Source organism: Emydura macquarii, unplaced genomic scaffold, assembly GCF_026122565.2.
Source record: "Emydura macquarii macquarii isolate MOO-44397 ecotype Brisbane River unplaced genomic scaffold, CSIRO-AGI_Emac_v2 contig_794, whole genome shotgun sequence".
Classification (NCBI taxonomy): domain Eukaryota; kingdom Metazoa; phylum Chordata; order Testudines; family Chelidae; genus Emydura; species Emydura macquarii.
Genome location: NW_027130931.1, coordinates 168,899 through 187,043, shown reverse-complemented (window position 1 = coordinate 187,043; position 18,145 = coordinate 168,899).

The following is an 18,145-nucleotide window of genomic DNA, read 5'->3' as shown; positions in this document are numbered from 1 at the left end:
TGAGCTAAAGCTCTGATGAACTTGTAACCACAAGCAAGCTGCTAGGGTGGGGGTGTTGAAAGACAATTCTTACTGGAGTCCATGTGAGAATTGGGATGAACTCTGGTAAACTTATTAGATGCATGTAGGTTCTTTGATTGGTTTTAATATTTTCTCTGTAATACTTTATACCTTAAGAATAAAGTAGACTTGCCTAGAAAACTCTGTATAGTAACTTGTATTTGTAGCAATCACTCTGTTAACAGTTTCTGAAAAGAAATTAAGCAAGTTGTTTTGGCAGACTGCCTTTGCTAGGAAATACACAGTGAAGGCAGGGAACTGTATAGTCTGGAAATACTGCAGGTGGGTCTCCACCCCAGAGAGGCAACAGCTGGGGAGCTCGAAGCCTGAGAGTGGATGCCCTTGCTGGGCTGCTGAGGGGAGATACAGGTGGATTTGCCCTGAACTGTGACAAACTACTTTGTGCTACTTTAAAACTCTCTATTCTGTTTTCTATAGCTTCTTATACCACACGCATATGGTAGCTATCTGAGCACCTTCCTCTAGTGCTTTAATCCTGCATTTTGGCAGGGGGTTAGAGTAAATGACCCTTATGGTCCCTTCTGACCCTGTGGTTCTATGATTAAGCACTGTGACTAATATCTACCATGTGTTTGTTCTCTCGGCCTCTCCCCAAGGAGAGAAGTGCATCTGATGGAATGGTTTGTTTTGGAAGGTTTATCGTGCACACATACACACATGCAGAGCTAGCTGTTTGTGTTACAGAATGGAAGTTTAAAGAAATGTGCCTTGTGCTTACAGCAAAAGTTTGTGAGGCTTGTGAAGGTCCTTTTCCTGTCATAGTTCATTTCACAGTCTCAGGCCAGCCCCTGAGAAAGCACCATCTCCTGCACTTACGAACTTTACTGTTACCGTAGAAAGTGCCATTGTGCCAGTGGAATGGAGTTATCAACCACAGTCTCCATCCTGGAACTTTAGTCGATCTTTTAGACATCCTGGTACCAGGCCATTGCATGCCTCGAAGATGAGGACTGAGCCTTTGAATTTGATTGAGAGTAGTCTATGGGAAGCTAATGTAGGGAGCTGAGGACAGGTTTGATGTGTTCATGGTTGCCTGTGTTACTGTCGAGAAACATTGTCATGTTCTATACCAGTTGTAGTTTCCTAAGGGCTGAAGGCTTCATACCCAGATATTTTACATTCCTGTATTCCAGAGGAGAGGTGACAAAAGACATGAATAATTGAATTGTAGGTAATTGTTTGTCGGGATGGGAAGGAATCTTGTAGCCAACTGGAGATGGTAGAAAGATTACTGGTCACTATGTGAGAGCTTAGTGTGAGAAATCCAGGAGCACGCCTGTGGTGTTGGCCTCCAGGGGAGCCATGCTGAGATAACTTAAACAGGGCAAACTGCAAAGAATGGGGCAGGCAAAGCCCTAAATACTGGTGGTTTTTCTTCCATAAGATATACCAGGCCAGCAACAACAGGTTCTGATGACGTCACTGGTCATTCAGTAGACAAAATACAGTTCCCTTAAAACTATCCAGCCCTTTGGCCAGCACCTAGACAGCCAAGTCAAATATGATGGGGATTACTGAAAATCTTTATCCATCATATCTAAAAAAGTTCTACCAATCCCAAAGGATCGGACACATGACCAAACCGGTCAATGAATAGTTCAGATCTTACCGAAATACACACTTAAAACCAATGCTTATTAACTAAACTAACATTTATTATTAAAAAAGGAAAGAAAATAATGGTTAAAAGGTCAGTATACATACACAGATGAAAATAACGCTCTTAGGTCAGTTTCAAAGTGGAGATGATAACTGAATTGCAAAGTTCTTAAATTGCAAAGTCTTTGAAATTACCCAAGCAGCTTGGGGGTCATCAGTTCTTGTTTAGAGCTTCTTTCTTAGAAATCCAGTCCAGAGAAATGAAGACTAAATAGTCCATGTGCAGAGTTTGATTCAAATTCTCCCATGAGAATTAACAGGGTGATTCCAGGCTGTTGCTGGGATCTCAGTCTCGTAATCCAAACTTTCCCTGACGAGCTTGGACAGATTTGAGATAAAAAGGATCAGTCCACTAGAGTCTTTTATAGATCCATTCAAGATGACTGATATTTTTTTGACAGCAGGTGTCTCCTTCAACAATTAATAGATGATTACTTGGGACTCTGAAGTATCATCTCCGATGTCCTGTGCTCACCAGTAACTAGTTACATTAGCACAAGATAATTGGCCATTTACAACCATTTACAGGTATTTACTACTTAAACTTCAAAGACAAATACAAACAATAGTATTGTTACATTCAAAGTTCCATCTAAATGTTCATATGTTCCTTTTGAACTCTTAATCAAAAGAGCAGTGATAGACAGGAAAGCAGTTTATCTACACTGCCAGCCTCTAACAAGCGATATGTAAACAACATCAAATAACTACCAACAATACACTTGCATATCAAAACTCTAGTCTACTTATGAGGAATGACCCTCACTACCATTGTATTTTCCTATAATATATATTTAAAGGTCAGTTTTAGGCCATGCAATTTGTAAAGTTGCTTGGCTTTTTGCAGCCTAGCATCACACCCGTAAGCGCTGGACTGAATTGACCAATCATACATGTGTGCCTTCAACAAAAGGAGACTACGTCGTGGCTGCAAACTCTTCAGAAAGTTTTCCTCTGTCAGTCTTACCTCTGTCTTGCTTAGGTTCAGCTTCAGCCAGCTGTTCTTCATCCTTGTGCTGATCTCATCCAAACGCTGGCAGAGGTATATGGTTGTTGTGTATTTTGTCTTACCTAATTGCCTAGGTTGCCATAGCATCAGACTTAGCTTGTTGCCCTAGTGATAGAGTTAGACTATTAGGGGATAGCTCAGCCAGTCCTGGCTAGTTTTAGTGTTAGTTCAATAAAGACGCTCCCTGTGTTGCATCTCTCTGTGCTCCTGTGCTGGTTTCTCTCTCTGAATACAAGTAATTAAAAGGATTCAACATAACAAAAGTGGTGATGGAGGATGGGATCGACCTGTGCTGCACCAGCAATAAAGTAAAAGTAAATGTAAGAAAAAAATCTTTTTGCTGTTTTGGGGGCTGGGCTGTTTACACTGACGGTTCAAACTGAAACTAAAACAGGTTCTGCTTTGTTCTGACCGAAGTGAAGCAGACAGACTGGGAATGGGGAAGAAGCAAAAGCAGTGCTAGTGAATGGAAATCACCAGTAATTGGCTGTGAATGACCCCAACACACATGGATAAAAGACACTAAAAGAAAAGAGAAAGAAAGAAGGAAAGAAAGAAAAGAAAAAGAGGGGCAGTAATGGCTACACTTACAGAGCCCCTGGAACCTTCTGATGAGACTCTAGAGAAATGGAACTCGTATACTGAGCGTTTTCAGCTTTTTGTTATTGCAAATGAAATTACAGATGCAAAGAAGGTGCCCATTTTCTTAAGTGTTGTAGGAGCTAAAACTTATACTTTATTGCGCAGCTTAGTGCACTCTGATAAGCCAGAGACAAAATATTACAGTGACATTGTGAAAATCCTGAAGGCACATTTTTCTCCAAAACCGCTGGTAATTCAGGGAGAGATTTAGGATCCACTAAAGGAATCAAGAAGAAGGTGAAACAATTGTGTAATTTGTAGCAGCTCTGAAGAAGCTTGCTGAGTACTGTGAATGTAATGATGTGTTAAATGACACCATAAGTGATAGGTTAGTGTGTGGTCTGCACAATGAAGCAATACAGAAGCACCTATTGACAGAGGCCCAACTCAACTGGCAGAAGGTCATTGAAATTAAAATCTCTATTAAGCTGGCCACAAAGGAAGTCCAATAGCTCAGTACAATGACCAGAGTGCATAAGGTGTCAGATGAACTTACCCACAAGACAGTGGGGAGCCGGGATTGTTACCGCTGTGAAAAGTCAGGTCATCATGCATTGGAATGCTGGTGTAAAGACTTAGTTTGTCGAAGGTGCAGCAAAAAGGGACACATTGAGTGTGCCTGCAAACAAAAGAAAGAAGAGTCAAACAGAACAGGCAAACCAGAGAAAAAGAAGCATGCTGTCTGGTGGACCAAAAAGGAAAATCTGCACTCAGTAGAACAGGCTCAGGATGATCAAAGTGACACCCAGTCAGAAGAAGTGGTGCCACTCCACGTCTTGTCCATGGCAGTTGGCTTACATGAATACTGGGTAACCCCACTGTTGGAAGGTAAACCTGTATGCATGGAACTGGACACCGGTGCAGCAGTTTTGCTGGTCTCAGACACTCTGTATATGGAGAAGCTAAAACATCTCTCGCTTAAGCTGACAAAAAGCTACTTTTGGTGACCTGGACAGGACAGTGCCATTGAAGAGAAGGCAAGAGCTTACACTTCATATCAGAGTGTGAGGCACATGCCTCAGTTGGCACCCGTACACCCATGAGACTGGCCTGAAAACCCATGGCAGCATATTCACATTGATTTTGCTGGCCCATTTGAAGAAAGCATGTTCCTGGTTGTTGTAGATGCCCACTCTAAATGGCCAGAAGTCTCTGTAATGCCATCCACTACTGCTGAAAGTACCATCCAGAAACTGCATGAAATCTATAGTCATTTCGGTCTGCCAAAACAACTTGTGAGCGACAACGGACCGCAGTTGGTCTCTCAGGAGTATGAAAATTTTATGAAAGCAAATACGATACATCACATCACTTCAGCACCATATCATCCATCCACCAGTGGATTAGCTAAAAGGTTTGTGCAGACCATGAAACAAGGTTTAAAGTCAGCAAGGAGACATTCGTCCATTCAAAAGCGTCTGGACACCTTCTTACTATCCTACAGAAACATACCTCATGCTACGACCAAAGCATTCCCGGTCTTTCTAATGATGGAATGACAGCTGTGCACTTGCTCTGATTTGCTGAAACCCACCATGTTGTGCAAGATCAACAGCAAAACCAAGTCATCAGACATGCACACAGCAAAAGACTGAACCTTTAGTCCTGGACAGCCTGTCCTAGCTCGGAACTATGCTTCTGGAGCTAAATGGGTCCCTGCTACAGTCATCGCCCAAACAGGACCCAGTTTCCTACACTGTCCAAACTGCAGATGATCTCACCTGGCAGCGGCATGTAGATCAGTTGTTGCCAGGTCATACATGTCCCAAGAACACATCTCCAGTTGAACTGCCTGACCTCACCATTACAGGTGAGCTAACATCGAGTCACCCATTCCTGACTCCCCTTCTCCATCCACCGCTGCAGCAGATACAGCCCCTTCCCCTGTTCGAGCAGATACAACAGCCTCACCTGTTCGAGCTACGAGTCCTGAGCCCATTGTTAGACTCGCATCAATAGCACCTTCCGGTGCAAGAACACCAGAAGTCCGCCATAATCCACATAGAGAGAGAAGGCTTCCTCAGTGGCTTGATCTTTAGCTGGGGCAAACCCATGTTACTGGGCAGAATAATCCCTGGGGTTTAGCTGGGAAATAAGGCAGTCAACCCTCATTTCCCTACTTTAGTGATTGTTCTGTTAAATGGGTGTTTTCATTAAGAGGGGAGGAATGTGTTGTATATTTTGTGTCTTGCCTAATTGCCTAGGTTGCTGTAGCAACAGAGCTTAGCTTGTTGCCATAGCAATAGAGTTAGACTATTAGGGGATAGCTCAGCCAGTCCTGGCTGGTTTTAGTGTTAGTTCAATAAAGATGCTCCCTCTGTTGCATCTCTGTGCCCCTATAATGGTTTCTCTCTCTGAATACAAGCAATTAAAAGGATTCAACATAATAATGGTCGTATGTGTTGAAATATAACTAGAGCTCTGTCATCTGCATATTGCTAGCACTTGAATCCATGTTGTCTGACCTGTTCATTTAGTGGTTGCATGTATGTGTTGAATAGTGGTGGAGGTGCAATTTCCTATCACCACTTGTTTGGTGTGTCCCTCCAGGAAGGATTCAGTCCATTTTAGCACATTGCCCTGTACCTCTACCACCACTGTTAGGTAAGACAGCAGTACTTTATTGTTAAATGTAGAATGTTGCAAAGCGAGATCCAAGAAATAGAGAATAGTTCTCTGCACTCTATCCATTGGCACAGGACATCATCCATCAGTGACACTAAAGTAGTTTTAGTTCCATGTCCTGGCCTGAATCCTGATTGTGTTGGATCTAGGATATTAACTTCAATTAGATCTTTTAGTTAGCCTTTGATTAAGTTCTCTGTGAGCTAACTCAGGAATGGGAGGTTTCACATTGGATGGTAGTGGGCTAGAATTAATATATTCAGGGTAGGTTTCTTCATTGTTGGTCAGATTATTGTGTGTTTGAAGGAGGAAGGGTAGATTCCTTTCCTGAAAGAAGCATTGGTTATTTCAGCCATGAGTGACATCAGTTGCTTATAACTCTTATAATAGTTAGGAAGAACATGGTTCAGATTCACAGATGTCCTTCCTAACTATTATAAGAGTCATGGGTCAAAACTCCTTTAGGAAGTCCAAAAGTTTTTGAGGAATGAATGAATTGAACTCCATGAATGCAGGCAGGCTATTTGTTGGTTGGTGGGTGCCGATAGGGTGAATCCAGATTCTTTGGGAAGCCTTCTGAGATGGGAGTGATCTTTTCAGCAAAGACAGTTCTTTGCAGTGCTTGGTACTCTGTGCTGCTGCAAGATACTCAGGATCGATTAAGTGGTTTACTACCCTCGATGAATTCTTGGGGTGGTATTTGGCAGCTTCAATGGAGGATAATACAAAGGTTCTCTGACCTGTAACAGAGCCTCAACATAGGCTTGGAAGAATTGGTTATGTTTCATCCTGTCTTTATGGGCCTTTGTTTTTCACCATTGGTGCTTGAGTTTCCACTCCTCTGTCTTCATCTCGTTCAAGGTGTCAGAACACCATGGAGATCCATTTGGCTGACTGGAGAAACAGGGGTCACTTGGGGGCCATTCTGTTGATGGTCAGTATACAATGATAATGATTCACCAGACCCTTCACTCTTTGTGCTGTGGATGGAGTGCTGCTGTCCTGTAACAAGCTTTGGAATTAGGTGGCGTCCATGAGTTTTTATGGTTAAATAAGACTCCGTGGTGATTAATATGCTTTTGATGCACATTTTATTTTAGATTATATAAAACTGCACAAGGGAGAACAAAAACTAAAGTTCATGAGAGAGTAAAATGTCAGTTACCTTCTGCAGACAGCAGACTCCTAAAAGCTTTAAGGTGAAATGTAGAGAAAATAAAATCATATGTTACACAGCTCATACATGCAAATAAGAACTTGAGTTTCTAGGGGCATCAGAATATCTCCCTATCTATTGTGGGTCTTTCCAGGGAATATTTCAAGTTGTCCTTTCCCTGTTTAACAGGAGAACTTCTTCCATTGTTCCCCTAATTTCTTCCATGTGTTGTTGATCCCTCTGGCCTCCAAATTCAAGATTTGCAAGTAACTTAGCTAGAGAGAACATAATTTTAAAATGGAACTGGGCCCTCTCCACAGCTTGGGTGTGACACTGCTGGAGTAGAGAGACATTTCATGCTATAAGACATCCTAGGAACAAAGGGGGTTTTGACTGATGGAAGTTTTTGACCTGAGCAGTTCTTGGTGAATAATTTGCAGTAGCCGATGCCTTTCAGGAATCACTTAATATTGTTGTTCTGATGGAAAAAAACGTTCCTAAGAGTGGGCTGAGCTCTACTTGCATCTGAAAAATGAGAACATGTCAATCTGAAAACAGAAGGAGAGAGAGAAACTGTAAAACTAAGTCCTGCAAATTAAAGTTGAGAGGTAAATTTCTGGCAGAATACCTGGCCAGTTTCCAAACATTGGAACAGTGCTGGAGCACAACAGCAAATCACTACATGAGGTGGCTTATTTTTATTCCTTATGACTAACATGGGCTTTTTTAAGACTGCTTGTTTGATTCAGAGGTGAAGATATTCAATTCCCTATTCTTTTTTCTACTGGGCATGTGCGTGCCAGCACAACAGCTGATTTTAACAAGAGATGTGAACATCTGCATATTTGAGATTAGATGTCAGCCTTGGATTGAATCAGACTTTTTCCCCCGTATAAAGTTAAACTCTAAGACACTGGCATTACTAGGCAATATCCAAATCTTAGCTATAAACATCAATACAGGGTTAATTGGGTGAACTTAAATGGCCTGTAATATATAGGTGGTCTGACTGGATGATCTGATGGTCCCTTCTGGCCTAAAAGGCTGTGAATCAATGAAGAGCTTAATAAAAACCACCTTCTTGCAAAGTAACTTGGAATGATAAAAAAAATGCTGGTTTAAATGCTTGATTAATATTTACTTCCATATGAGCAATAGTTGCTTGTCTTAGTTTAGTTTTTCACTAAGAGAATTGGTCAGGCTAGGGTGTAATGTGAAAAAATTCTGGGGGTGCCCCTTGCCTCACATTGCTCTGTCAATATATGTTAGCATTTACCTGTATCTGTTTTGGTACTTCCATTGCCTTCATTCCTGTAGTACCTGAGTGCCTTGCAATCATTAATTAAGTCATTCTCCTGTAGGGTGAACACTCATCCCGAATTGGGTGGGACAGTCCTGAAGTGCAGAATTCAAGTCCTGGTCCCAGGCTGAATGACTCCAGGACAGCATTTGTCCCAGATTCCCTGTGGCACTGCTCTGCACCTGCCTGAAGCTCAGGGGTGGCATCAGCCTTTTTCCAGTGGGGGATGGGATGTGAGGTGGGTCTTAGCTCCCCCTCACCATGTGGTCCCGTCCCTCACTCCTCCTCTTCCCCCCAAGGCCCTGCCCCTTGGCCAGGCCAAAAGCTGGAGCCAGGCCATAGTAAGAGCTGCCCAGGGAGCCCAGGCCGCTGTGGGGAGCCAGGAACCTTCTACATGTAGGAGGAGCAAAGGGCAGGGCCAAAAATTTGCTGTAATTTCAAAACAAAATTACTTTTTTAAAAAACAAACAAGAGATGATTGGAAACTTTTTACCAAAACAAAATTTTAGTTAAAAAACTGGAGTGAGGGGATTTATTTCTTGTTTTCCTACTTGCTTGCTTTTTTTTTTTTTTGGCATTAAAATGTGATCCAAAATAAGAAATCATATCTTAAGGTATTGTGTTGGGGGGAGGAGGGGGAATACAGCCCTTAGCAATGATGGACTATGTATTTGACACAGAGAGGCCCACCCCTCAATAGTCCAGTGGTTTGGACACTCACTAGGAGTAAGACATCCAGGTTCAAGTCCCTGGTGTGCCTAATTCAGAGTAAGGCCTTAAACCTGGGTCCTCCACATCTGAGGTGAATGGCACAATGAATATTTAATTATACAAACAAAAACATCTCCAAATGGAGTGTGCTGTCTCTTCTCCTCCTCCTCTCCCCTCCTCCCCCCAACCTGAGAAACACTTTCAGCAAAACCTTGTTGACATTGATACATTTACATGAAACGTTTCTGTTTTGAGGAAACAAACATTTTTGTTGAAAATATTGACAACACTTTTTTGCGTCCAGCTCTAATCAATACAGCCGTAGCTGAACATGGAGAGACTCATAACATACAACATAACTTATCCTGGCAGGGTTGTAGGTTTTCTAAAAACCTACCTTTATAAAAAGTGGGCACTTCAGAGCTGCACAGTCCTGACTCCTGATCTAAAAAACGTGCTCTAGGAATTATTTTGGAGAAGTTCTATGACCTGTGTTAGATGGGAGGTCAGACTAGATGAACACAACAGTCCCTTCTGGCCTTGCAATCTGTGAATCTATGAAAGGTTTGCTATCTACAGTCCGGCTAGAATCAGGCACAGCAGCACTGAATGCTGTTAAATGTAAAAGCTCTATTATTCAGTGAAGTCCTTTCTTTATTAATGAGATTCAGCCTGATGGGACCAAAAATTACTTTAAAAGACATTTTCTTTCTGCTCTTTAAGGGCTTTTTTCCAGTCCATTTCGACTGGTTATCAAAGATAAGGGAAATATTTCACTAGAAAGAGCTTTTATAATTAAGCTTTGTAACCTACATAAGAAACATGTAGCTTAATTCAAGTGGAAATTAACAATTATATTTGTAATTATATTTTCAAGGCATGCTTTTGGTGCCCCAATAAACCACGCAATCAGCTGTGCATTACATAATACAGGCTTAAGGCAGCTCTTTTCTTATGGTGCGTATGTTACCCTATATTTTAGAGGAGAAGGGCTGCGTAATCTTTAGCGAGAGCTAGAGCTAGACCATCATATAGGTTCCTATAGAAGTAGGTACTTACTGAGATGCTCTCAAAATCCCAGTCAGGTTTCTTCCCAGTTCCAGCTACCTTTTTTGGACTTTTCTGTACCTTTCAGGAGAGAGCTGGTCCAAGAATCCAAATATGTGAGCAAATAAAATGTATAAGACTCCTGGTAGATGGGACTGGCTTTTCCTACATAATAGTGACCACTTAGGTGGTGGGGGCGGGCAGGAGAAAGGGTACACTTAGGACACATCACAAAACTCAAATGATTATAAAACATAAAATACATTAGATTTCCCCAAGCAGCACTTCCTAGAGACTGGCAAGGAGAAGAGCAGAATCTTCCTGAAGCTTACTCCAGGATATTTTAATGAGAGTTAATTGTATTCTGCAAAGATGGAGTGACAATATGGCCCCCAGCTAAGAGAGCAAAAACAATTGGTTCCCCAGCATAAAGACACTGAGACCTTGTTCAGTACCCATATGCTAGATATTTAACCATGGAAACTGCCTTTCTTTCCTTCCTGTCTTCTCTCTATTCCTTGTATGTTAAACTAATTACTATTCATGTAATTCCCCTTAGAGTCTAGTGCTGTCTTTGCTGCCAACAGATTTAAGGCCAATAAGTGGGGACTGTTTGTTGTGTCCCTTCATTAGATTAGATTAAGGCACATATGCAGTCATCTGTTCTGCATGCAATAGCCTGCTTGGAAAACACTGTTGTTGTGCTTTTTGATGTTATTAGGCAGAAAATATATACATTTAACTGGCGGCGGAAGGTGGGATCTGTAAAGCAACTTCTTGAATTATAATAATGTGTAAAGAAAACAAACTTAAAAGATCAATGTCCACCCGCTCCATCTGGGAAATCATAACCTATTGTGGTGATATTAGGTCTTCCTCAGTCTTTCTTTCCAAATACAGAAAGAGAAATTTGCCCATTTCCATTGTGCAATTTAATTTGAATTGTTTCTTCAAGTCATGCAGGATGTCCGTATTGTATGGGAAGTATAAAACCTGGTTATAGAACATTCCCCATATGTGATAGGAATTGACAGTACTGCCATTACTAATGAAACTGTTGACTTAGAATAAACCTGGGAAGACTATTCAATTTAGTTCTTGCATTTTGAAGGAAACCAGCTGAGATAATATGTATATTTTACCCCGCATAACAGGATAATTTAAGATTTTGCAATTTTTAGGAACATAAATTATATACCAATACTTCCTTCGGTACAGCCTTTCACTCACACAGCTTGCAGTAGCCATGCCAGAGTTTGACCTCGAAGAGAACCAAAGAACTTTTCTGTTTTTCTTCTACCCATGTACATTGCAGTGTTTCTGTGACTCATAACATGACGCTGTAGAAACACGCAAGTTTAGTCCAGCACGGATACCCATGTAAAATAAAGTTAGTTATCTAGATTCCAAGGGCCTATCTTCGCTGCTGTAAAACACTGCAGCTGGCCCAAGTCAGCTGACAAGGGGTTGCAGGGTTTGGGTGTGGGGCTGTGAAATGGCAGTGTAGACATTTGGGCTTGAGCAGGAGTCTGAGCCCTGAGACCCCGTGTGTGGGGAGGGTCCTGGAGTTCAGGCTTTAGTCCCAGAGCTCAGGATCCAGCCTGGGCCCGAATGTCTACATTGCACTTGCATAGTCCTGCAGCCCACGCCAGCTGATACAGGCCAGCTGCAGGTGTTGTATTGCAGCGTAGACATACCATAAGCTCCTAAAACACTTTAAAGCTGTGCTTAAAGTTAAGCATGTGCTTGCCTGCTTTGCTGGGTTGACTGGGTGTGCCACTTAGATGTTCATTTTCTCTCCAGCACACTCCATGTGTTACCATTCCTGCTGGTTACCCGCTCATTTTAGCACCTTGAGCCCTGTAAGGTTCACTGAACATTATAAGTGTCTAGCACACTGTTGGTACAAATAGCACAGCTAGTAGTGCCACATTCAGAATGACTAACTAAACTGCTGTACATGGTTTCCATTAGCCCTACAAGGAATGTTTAAAATGGCCTTTGATTTTTGTCCTGATTTTATATGATCAGTCCAGTAGATTTCTCAGGAGCACTTCTTACATTCCCACCTTATACAAATGACATTCCCTATTCACAGTTCACATGGAAATCAGCTACTGTTCTGGAATGTATCTCCTGAGATTTATCTGTGATACTTAAAAATTTGCAAGCAAGCCCTCAAGAAAACCTCAAAAAACTCTATAGATTTGAAACTCAGAGCTCTAGAAAAAGCTGTGCCACACCTAAAGTGTAACGATAACCATATCTAGGACTATAAATATCACATGTGTGTGTGAGCGCCTGTGGGCACTTAGCAAATTCAATGAACAAACATGAGCCAGTTTTCTAGCTCTTGTTAACTTAAAACAACTGATACAAATGCATTAATAACATTCAGGCTTGTGAGGGGTTATTTAAGGACACCTATAGGGGAAAACCTGCAAGATAAAGCTGGTACCTGCAAGGCATTTTATTCCTCTCTCTGCTTCGAATTATCTTGGGTTGATTCTTAAGATATTGTTTTTCACCAGGATGGGAGTAAGAGGCCCATAACTCATTTCAGCTGTGCCACTCATGAGTTATCAGGTCTTTCATGCCATCTGAGATAAAAATCATAACCCCTGGCAGTCCATTTTGTGTGTTTTATGAATGCCCTCTGAGAAACAACATCTCATTTACAATTGGAACCTCGAGCTAGAGTAATTTCTGCATCAACTGAGCACATCTAATAACACATAAATAATGTAAATTGCAAAAAAACAACAAAAATAGACAAGTTAGTTATTTACGTTTGAAAAATGTTGAGAATGTGTCTGCGAGTGCTGATGAGCTGTTAAACACAGTGCCAAAATCCCTATTTTGTTACAAAGAACAGCTAGTTCCAATACTCAATGGTATGGTATGGGATGCACTTTAATCTGTAGTTTTAAGCTATTTCATCATTAAGGGCCGGATCCTTCAGAGTATTGTGCCCTCTTGCCCAGTCCAGCAAGGCACTTAATCTGTGTTTAACTTTGTCCATGTCCTGTTAATGGAACTTAATTGACCCCAGGGGAACAGCTCGTGAATTTAGAGTTAAGCACATTCTTAAATGCTTTTCTAGATTGAAGCCAGAGTGCTCAGCACTTTGTAGCCACAGCCTCCAACTTCAATGGGAGTTTACTTTAATGGGAAAACTTCAATAAGACTTGAAGATGCTCAGCACCTCACAGGCAACATTCAGCATCTTAGTAGGAAAGGTCTTAAATATTTAAAAAAAGGATTTGCTTTATTTATTTCACCCAGCAAAAGTAGACTGAAATATTTCAAGCTTGATTTATAACACAAAAGAATATTAGTTCTTTTAATTTTATAACATTTCAGGTTTTGTATTTATAAAACTGCATGCATCAAAAGCTCTCTCCCTACTTACAACAGAAATCTCTATTATTGCAAGACCTTAGATCATTCCTCATGATCATTCCTCATATTACTTAACTGTTCTCTCTCTTGAGTATTGTGAGAGGGAATAGAGAATCAAAGCTGGAATTACGGCTAAGAACAATTGCTGAAGCCATAGAATAGACAGTGCAGCACTAACACAGATGTTATGGATTTATCCTTGTACTTTGTTTGTTTGTTTGGGTTTGTTTGTTTTTTTGAGACATGCTCATTAAGATAAAATTTTGTGTTGAGTTTTTAGATTTTGAATGGAGTAGGGTTTTGTTCTATTAGGAGTCCTAGAGATGCATTGTCAAAGTATCTCAAAATATACGCAAATGAAATGTTTTTTACTGAAGTCCGGCTAAAAATACCATCAGGAAACCCTCTCTGGTTCATTAAAAGTAGTAAATAGCAGTAGTTGTAGTAACAGGATGTTGCATTAGTGGATCTAGCAAATTTGAGTGCTGATCCCAGAAGGACTTAACATCCATACCTAATGTTACGCATTGTGAGTAGTCCCATTGCACTGTGAAAGGCTACCCACAGTGCATTAGTTTAAGCACGTGTGTAATTATGTGCAGGATTGGGGCCTCTACTTCCATGATTACACACATGCTTAACTTTATACATTGTGAGTAGCCTTCCACAGTTCAATGGGACTAACTACTCTGTGTGTAAAGTTAGGCATGTATGTTAAGTCTTTCTGGGATCAGAACTTAAAGAGATCCAATACTTTTATTTATTGTGCTTTGACCTGTAGAAATGCTAATGAACTGTTTTTATAGATTATTTTTTCCTTATATGCTTGCTTGCTTGCTTCCTTCCTTCCTTTCTTTCTTTCTTTCTTTCTTTCTTTCTGTTGGGGGAAGAGGGAGGAGTCTTTTTGTTCATTTAAGGCTGCCAGGTGCTAGGACCAAATCCAGAATAATCTCCAGTTCCTCCTTTCTCCCACAAAAGCCACTGTTGACACAGCACTGCACATTAACCAGATGTAGGGAAGGGAAGCGGGGCGGCCACTCCATCTTAGCCTGATCATTAGAGGCCTGATTTAAAGCCCAGGAAAGTCAGTAGGAGTCTTTCCACAGAATTCAATGGGCTTTGAATCAGGTGCTACGTTATCCGCCAGAAATGAGTGCTGAAATACAGTATAGGACTTCTACCCTGGTCCCCTGGTCCCTATTCAGCACTCCTGACTGTATTAACTAACACCTTGATTTTAGTGGCAGCTTTGACCTAAGAAAGGATGGTTTAATAAACATCTTTAGAACAATTAGATTAGAGTCCATTAGTTTTTCAAAGCACTGTCCAGACATTAATTTATCATAATACCCTTGAGAGGTAAGTAAATGCATATTATCATTTTCACTGTGTAGTTGGGGAAACTGAGATATGGAGACGTTAAACAAAGTGCCTGAGATCACACAGTGAATCTTTGACAAAACAGGGAATTGTTCTCAGAAATTCCTAGGTCTCAGCCTTAAAATCAAACCACTAAGGAATCCCTTCTTCTAATATACAACCACAGTATAGTTTAAAAATCAAAGCAGCTGTTCCAGCTCATTCGTACAGCTCAGTTCATCCTGCCTCCTATATGTGGAATGTTCTTCCCCTGCATCTCCCCATTTTTCTTAACATGCCCCTCTGTCTCTCATATCTGGGTAGACATATGCTGGGTTTTTAAGTGAGTAAGAATAGTGTTTATCTTAGCAAACAAAGACTGACCTAGCTACTGAAAACTGCTATTGTATGATGGATGCATCTCTGTCACTGCTGTGACTGAATAACAAGCACACTTCTGGTGAGGTAAATCTTCCTTGGCTGCTAACATAACGTGAGCCATAAATAATTATTATTAGCAAGTTAATCAATCACTTTGTTATTCACTCCTCCAGGTCTTCTGCTCAAATGGACATGCACCATTGCAGAGACCAGGGCATTGCTTTCTGAGGGAGGGCCTATCCGTTTTCTCTTTTTTACAGCACTGTGCAGTGCTCTTCCCACTTTATGTTGTACAGTAGCCAGTCCACCATATTTGAGACCAGTAGTATCTTTCTGGTGGTTTCACTTTGAATCCCTAGTAGAATGCTGTAGTAAGTCACCATTGGAGGTGACTCTGGTGAAGATCCCCTGGTGGAGATCCCCTGGTTAGCTTTGCCAGTAAAAGAAACAGATATAGTATTCTAGCTAACTACAGATGGGAAGGGGTTATAGTGGCTTTTTGCTACAGGTGCTTCTTGAGTGTCAAGTATTATTAATTGGTCAATAGGATTCCAAAATTATGATTAACATAAGCATTCTTGGTCCTTTTTACCTAAAATATTTTGCTGCGACAAGTCAAATGATCAGTACATTTGAAGTGTCCTTTCTATAGCCCAGTCTGTTTCAAAATGGGATTATCAGTTCTATTTTTTTTAATGCCACATGATGTATTACTTTATTAGCTCAAGAAAATGTTGCCAATATTAAAATGATCATTAAAGTGGGTGCTTTAATTCATCATGACAGATTTCCTTTTCCCACTTGACGGCTACCTGAAGCATTCCAAATTCATTTGGCACAAGACCCCGTTATCCTTCTCCAACCCTCTAGAGCTTTTTGAGAACCTTCTGACTAGATTCTTCAATGAGACACTCCTGCTTCCTTGAGTGCAGGAAAAGGGTTCTTCTACTTCTTCCTTTATATCGGGAGGCTCCTATCTTATGTTTACTGGCACTTTTAATGTCAGCACAGCTTTGAGAATGCACCAAATCTACAGCTAAAATTTCCCAGTCATCTCTTTGCTGCACATAGCTATTCAGAGCTTCATGGAGGTGGTGGTAATGGGGAAAAATCTCAGATCCTCCTGCTCTTATAAACTCAAGCCTCTACAGCCTAAGCTAAGGAGAATTTCCATTACCTGTTAGGGCCTACAACACTCAGCTGATCAATTCTGATTCCATCCAGCAGAGTTCCACATACACAGAAGCCAATCCATTATGACATATAGATAGATAGTGTACTTAGGCTTAATTGATCTTCTGCTATTTGTTGATGATCTGGGAAATATCACTACCAAGTTAATTTTGCTTCTATATTTCTTTTTCTCAGTCTTCTTCCTGAAAGAGTCTAAACCTTTCAGCACACATCTTTTACTATGCATGCAAGCAATTATATTAGTATTTTTCACTTACATTATAGCTCTTTTTTTTGCTGCCTCCAGGACGGTGACTGTAGTCCATACTTTTATCTTAACAGTTTGCCTAGCCATTTAAATGACAGGTTCTCTCCCTTGAAACACTTATATAACTTCAATTAATGCTAATGTGAGTCATGCATGCACAACAAGAGATGAATACACACGGAAGTGTCTTTGTTACTTATTTAGATGCCATAAGCGAAAGAGAAAAAGTCAGAGATAACTTAATAGAATTCTATAGTTTCACTGAGAAATAGTAGAAGATTCCAAAGGGAATGATGAAAAGCTATAAAAAAGTTGTTAAAAGCTTATTTGAAGTTTAGAAGTGATTAAAATCTATTCTGATTTCTGGGTCCAAGGGCATTCAAGCAAATAGTTATGCATTTTAAGCTAAAGCCATCAGCAATCACCCTTTGATTCAGCTCACCTGGCAGTATGTCTCAGTTATATTAATGCAGCAGTCACAAGATCTTTTGCTAAGGAGAAGATCCGTTGCTACTCGTCCCACTTAAAAAAAAAATCAAAACTTGTTGTGGAAAGTGCCTGATGAGTGTGCACTATTTTATCTGGAATATCACCCTCAATAAACAGTGTACTAGTCATGGGGCGCATGTGAGTCTTTATATACTAGCAGAGTGGTGATGTGGATATCCAGTATACTAGCAGAGGGGGTGTGTGTGTGGGTGTGTGTGTAAAATATTGAAACACAGATCATAACATTCATAAATAAAATATAAAATATCTCACTTCCTAAAAGCAGAGGATAGTACTTCTGGTCTTTTTCAGTCAGAGCATGAGAGACATCTGTTGTATATACTACTTGACTAAGGGCTTTGGGCCAAATCGTTCCCTCCAACATTATCTATGAAGGATATAAAAAACTCTTTCAGACATAGTATTACCAGCTCTTGCAATTTTATTGAATGTCTCACGATATTTGGTGTTCTTCTTGAAATCCAGCTCCTGGAGGCAAGTTATCTCAGAGAGAGAATCTCAGCTTTCATTTAAAAAAGTCTCTAGCCCTCATTCTTTCAGAAAAAAAGCTTGAAAACATGAACCTGAATGGCTCAAAACTATTAGCAAGCTCACAAAAAGAGCCCCATGTTGATTATTTTTAAACTCTCATTATTTTAAAGCCAATCTCGTAACATTTTTGGGCCTGCTTGATATTTGGACACTTGGGGTTAGCAATGCTTCAAATGACCAAAAATTGTGGACAGATAGAAGTTGAGTTTAAGTGGCATCATACCCTGACTCTTTTTCAGGCCTATGGAAGCCCCTGCATGAGACCTTTGTGTCCCTCATGGGTTTTGTGCT